Source organism: Salvelinus sp. IW2-2015, linkage group LG36, assembly GCF_002910315.2.
Source record: "Salvelinus sp. IW2-2015 linkage group LG36, ASM291031v2, whole genome shotgun sequence".
NCBI classification, from domain to species: Eukaryota; Metazoa; Chordata; class Actinopteri; order Salmoniformes; family Salmonidae; genus Salvelinus; species Salvelinus sp. IW2-2015.
This window is the reverse complement of record NC_036875.1, coordinates 9037930-9043929: the sequence shown is the minus strand read 5'-3', so window position 1 is coordinate 9043929 and position 6000 is coordinate 9037930. Positions and strand designations below refer to the sequence as shown.

General features: G+C 39.8%; 1 protein-coding gene across 1 annotated transcript in view; it reads left to right on the top strand.

Moving 5' to 3' along the window:
* plcd4b (phospholipase C, delta 4b) overlaps positions 1 to 6000 on the top strand; it is a 25990-nt gene that overhangs the window by 6522 nt on the left and 13468 nt on the right. The window lies entirely within an intron of this gene.

Here is a 6000-nt window from a genome sequence, read left to right as displayed (position 1 = left end):
ATGTACTAAGTGATTCAGTCATTATCAAATTAAACATCTGTTGCCTATATCAGTGAATAGATAAGGAAAAGGAAATATGACCCCATAAAGGTGTATTAAAAGCACGGAATTTCTAGAGGCCCAACAAAGAGGCACATTTCTCAGTCCTAACCAACATCTGGGCGGCAGTCAGCCTCATTCCCTAGATTTTTCAATCTGCCATGGCCAGTCCCCATAAACAAAGGTTTCAGCAAAAAGTGCGGCGGGATTAGGAAAGTGATTTCCAAAAGGTGTAAAAAAAAAATCTAAATAAAGAAAACACCAAGTAAGAAACAGAACTCCTAAAAATAATAACCAACTGGAAGCTCATAGAAGCACGATAGAAGGAGACCCAAATAATTCCATTCCTAGCATTGCCAATCTGAACTGGAAGCCCCCAAAAAATGGATTTTCTCCCTCCGTCCCATTAACAAGACAAAGAAGACCGGAGGAGAAAGATGAGATGAGAAGAAGAGGAAAGAAGAAGAGAGAAAGAACAGTATTTTCTAAAAGAGGATTTTGAGAGTCTGATGGCGGACCCCTTGTGGAAATGCCACCCTTTCCAAGAAACCGCCCTGGATCATGTTGGCCTACCTCCCAAAATGGGCTTCCCCCTTGATCAATAACCCCATTGGCTGTTTCTCGGTCAACAGTTAAGTAGTAGTGCACTAATATTACGGATAGGGAAAGAACTATTTAACGACCCCTGACTCTGTAGAAAATGACCTTTGGCAAAGACACTGAAAACCCTTTTTTAATCAAATCTTATCCCCTCTATCGCGGATTTTAAAGCGAGATTTCAACCAGCTCTGCAATTGCTTATAGCCCAACTCCACCCATAATCACCAAAGTTAGCCTTTGGAGGATAAACAAATATCACTGGATTTTAGTAAGCGCCTTATCTACACTGGTATCGTCATAACTCCTAGTAGGTTTGATGTATGGTCCTAATATGGGGGCTATGGCTTATGAGTGAAAATCAAAATACGGTCACACTTGAAATGGGCACAATGTTTTCCTTTCCAAAACTGAGCTCAAACATAGCCTGTAACAATCCAGAAAAATCGATTAGATTGAGGCCCTAGTTCCAGGGATAGGGTTTCCTTGTTTAACACTAAACCCGCCATTAAAGGCCAACGCCACTGACACTTTGATTGTAATAAAAAGAACCTTTAAAAAAATGCACCCCTTCGTGCTATGCCTGGACTTTTCCGAATGTTTTAACTAATTTGGGCCTCAGTGTCAGAATGATTCTCAGTCACAAAACAAGAAAGATGGAGCTTTTTTTTCCCAACCATTCCTACTAACGGGCCCCAAGACAAAGCCACTGTGGGACAATGGTACCCGCCAGGCGTAATGGTTTTCGCCTTTTTCGCTCCACTGAGCACAATGGACGTAGACTGATGGTATGAATGGGCAATGGAAACTTGATAATTGGCACGTTCGTTACTCACATAATTTAATATGCCCCTACTGCAATGATGGAGTGACAAGAGGTAGAATTGAATTTAGTACAATAGTTATATGAGAATTCGTGGCCATTGTGATGAAATCCAGGGAGAGAGAAAAAAGACAAAAAGATTGATTGTGCGTAAAGAGCGATGGGTAAGCACAGCAAATGCTAACACCCGGACTATGAGTTAACCCTGTATCTTTATTGACCTTACTTTTGACTCACCAGTCTCTATCAACGCCTTCCACAAAAACCCTTAAACAACACCTTCTCACTACCTTCATTTGCTCACCTCAATAATATGACATACCAATTCATACTGACTTTTAACACCCCACTCGCATACAACATCCCATATAGCTGCGCTACTCTTGTTTATCTATCCTTTGCTAATCACCCCTTAAGGTCTTAACATACAACACATGACAAAAAGATATGTGGACAGGCTGCTCCATCCACATTCTTCATTCCAACATCATGGGGCTTAATATGGAGTGTCCCCTCTTGCCGGCACTGCATCAACGGTCCCTTATTTTCTTTGAGCTTGTGTGGGCTACCCCTTCGCGCGAGCCGCTTGTTGCTCTAGAGTTTCACTTCAACACAACAACCAGCACTTACAGTACCGGGGGCAGCTTAGCGTGGCAAAGAAATTTGATGGAACTGATGGAAAGTGGCACCTATGCCACGTTGGAAGTCAATAAGCTATTCGCTAAGCATGTTCTACTGCCTAAATTCAGACAATCTGTAGAAGATTGGCAATGACCCTTTTGCTCAATCAATTATACACTGCCAGCAACGTGTGGCTGAAACAAGCCGGGAAATTCAGACTTAATTATGAAGGGTGTCCCAATACACTACCAAAAAGATCACCCTCCATCCACGTCCAGATCCCTGAACATTTGTAAATATGGGTATTTGAAAATGGACCCCTGTTACAAAATGCTACTTACTTACTGTGTTCTTCATATTTTTTATATCTCGTGTGTATTTCAGATTAACATTGTTATTGATTATTGGCATTGTTGAGGTTTGAGCTTGCAGAAGGCATTTCAACTAGTACATTGGCATGTGAACAAAACTGAAACCACGGTCTGTACAATTCAGTAATGACTGCAATTGTTTCATATCTTGTTGTCATATATATATTCTTGATGGAATAATTTCTTTATTGCAATTGATCATTGTTTTGTATGCCCTAGTTATCAGGCCATGAAGGGTATTTAGAGAAAAAAAATTAAACTTGATTATGCGCCTTGCGGGGTTGGCATTTCTTTGAAGGTTTCCACTTTGTAAAAAAAAATCTGATACTGGATTGATTTCACTACAACTCATTATTAATCCTAATTCATTGTTCGAAAAACAAAAAACATTACCTTCGTGTTGTTGAAGACATTTAGCAACAATCTGGCCAAAAACATATTGTTGGAAGAACAACAAGAGGTACACAAATCAAACGACCTTTCTACAATTATAACTTACAGTGTGTGCAGCCGCATTCCTCCATCACTGTAATGATACATGCCACGGACTTCTTCTGGTCTTGGGCATGGGTGGGCCGGACTGCCCCTGGGCTGTGCCGCCCTTCCCCTCTCTCTATTCGCTTCTTTTATTTGAGTTGTGACAAGTTGGAGACCCATTCTCCAGAAGTTAGCCGAATCGGGCATCTAATAGTGTCGCCACTCGGTTCTCCTCCTTTATGTCCAACCCAATTACTGCATTCTGTGGAGTCGATCCTAGGCATATCTAAGCTTGACACCCAGAAATCGAGACGCCGAACGCGGGAGTCGACTCTCCACCACTAACTTAACCCAACTAAGCTACAAATTGAGACTGGAAGGTGTAACCCAAATGCTCATTTGTTCAGTCTCTCCTTCTACTGACCCTTTTAAATGAATATTAATCCCTTAATAAAATTAGTTGTTTATTATAATGGCAAATCTATATCAGAAACGGCCTTTCCTACTGTTACCTTACAGTGCCTATTCTTCCCATTCATCTGTTTAAATGTATATATCCATATTGCAATATTGCCATGTGAATTAATTGTTTTTTTCCTGGTCTGTCCTTTTAAAAAACTACTTCAGAGAGCTTGTGGATATCTACTTTATTCCTCAGAAACCAAATATGCCTTATTGCGCCTGAAAAGCATTTATAACTTATTTCTATTTTGTAGTGCTTGATTTCTGGGTGTGAAATGTTTGTTGTGTGTTTGTGGACCTCTCTTGTCCCCCCTCCCTGTGTTTGTTATTTGCTTTTTAACATATGAGATATAAACCCTTACACTAGACTTCTCTCATTTTGAATAACCCACCCTATTCATCATTCTCTTTTTACTTCAATTGGAAACACAGTATCAGACAGTCCCTGATTCTTATCATCGTATATATAATTCAATACTTATCCTAGTGGGCAAACACACCATTGCAAACCATCAACTACAACATACAACAATCACAAATCACTCTGTATGTCAGATCTGCGGTAATTAATATTTATGTTATTTAATAGTGACCTCTCTGGTACTGTGCAGAATACTCAACACTCACAATCACTAGTCTGTCAGAGTCAAGGCCCGCGGGCCACATCCGGCCCGCGAGAAGGTTTTTACGGCCCCTGGGATGATCTTGATTTATTATTAGAACCGGCCCGCAGACCGCAGCAAGCCGGCAGCCCGCAGATCTTTTACACGCACCAATACTACATTTCCCACAATGCAACGGTGAGCTCTCTACTCAGATGCGTTCCCGAGCGCCACAGTTGGCTGATAAAATAGGTATGCTTGCCGCTGACCTTTCGACGCCGATTTGCTGACTTGAAGCACAAAAAAGCAGGTTGGAACTGCTCGGTAACCCATTTGCTGTTGACGTGGAAAGCTCACCACCAAACACTCCAAATGGAGTTGATGACCTCCAATGCAATGATGCACTGAGGGCAAAATATGCGGCAGTGGGTGCCTGCCGAGTTCGCCCGTTTCCTCCCGACACAATGCCCCAGCTGCGCATCCAGGCTGCTCAAACGTTGGTCTATGTTTGGCAGCACACACCTGTGTGAACAACTGTTTTCTTTGATGAACCTGAACAAAAACGTCCACAGAAGTCGACTTACTGCTGAACACCTCCACTCAATTCTGAGGATTTCCTCAGCTCAGAGCCTTACCCCGAACATTGATGAACTTGTGGAAAAGTAGGGACACCACCAAGTATCACCCTCAACCTCAAACAGTGAACATTACTGTGCAATCACATATTTAGAGTTTTTACTCAGTTCAAGTTTAAAAGTTAAAGTTTAATATTTGTTTTCACTGCATGTTACTTCTCCTTAAACAAAGTGTTGTTTTTGATTAATAGATTTTTGCACTTTATTTATTGTATTTCAATCCAATTATATTTTTAAAAATATTTCAGTTGAGTGGAGATAAATTGCTATTATTGTTTTTTTCTTTGAAGTAAATTTAGCCCACTTTGCTAAAATAGAAAAAATATAGGCTACTGATGGGTGCCTTGAATACCGGTTTCTTTCATTTAATGTTCATGTTATGGGGATTTTTATATAAAGGAAATTTGTCTTTGTGTCTGTTGAAAATTAAAGATTACTGACAGAGCCATAAGAAAATATTGCTTTATTATCTGATCATATTGGAATATATTTGTTAGGTTTTCAGTAGTGTTCAATTAGGTTTCACTAGACTATATGCCTCATTTAAAAAATTTCAATGAACATTCGAACAGTCCGGCCCTCGGCTTTGATAGCTAAATTTTTTATTTGGCCCTCCGTCCATTTGACATTTGGACACCCAAGCTATAGGTTTCTGTAGGGCTTAAGATGCCCAGTTGATGTATGGACTTTAAAGAATGTTTTAAATATAGCTTATGCCCGGGCTTTTGTTTTATTCTACAATTTGTATCATGTTAAATATTAGCCACTAACAGGAGCCACCGTCAGTAATACCCACATACATTTCTGTCACTTTATTGTTAGTTTTCAATTTGTAGCTTACATTTAGCATCATTCCGTTTCCGTTTTCTTTTTTTGTCACATCCGTGTAAGTTGTTCCTCTAGCYTTAGTGGATCATATTAGGTTCATGTTGTGAAATAATTTGGGACATGAAGCCTATTTGAATCWTTATGGAATTCAGACCACATGTAGCAGGTTAAACCTGGAGCCTGGCGCACGGTTCACGATGACTGGACCGTTGTCATACAGTTCCATGATTAGTAAGAATTAGGGTAGATTTATAGGACTATTGTTCAAKCCCTATTGTACACTTTTTTTCTTTCCCACCTTCCAATATTTCATMGATTGAACTTGAATATAACAACTTTCAGGATGAATCAAACCAKWTTTTTTTATTCGTCAATATACAGTATTTAGTGTGTAAAGGCTCTCCAAACCATACATACTTTCCTAACTCTAAAATGTTCCTAAATAATATACAAGATCAGCATATTTTTAAATCTACCAGTTGGTGCTGAAACGGAGACAAAGATGCATATTTAGATGGCTTCTTTCATTCTTCTCTATTTTTATG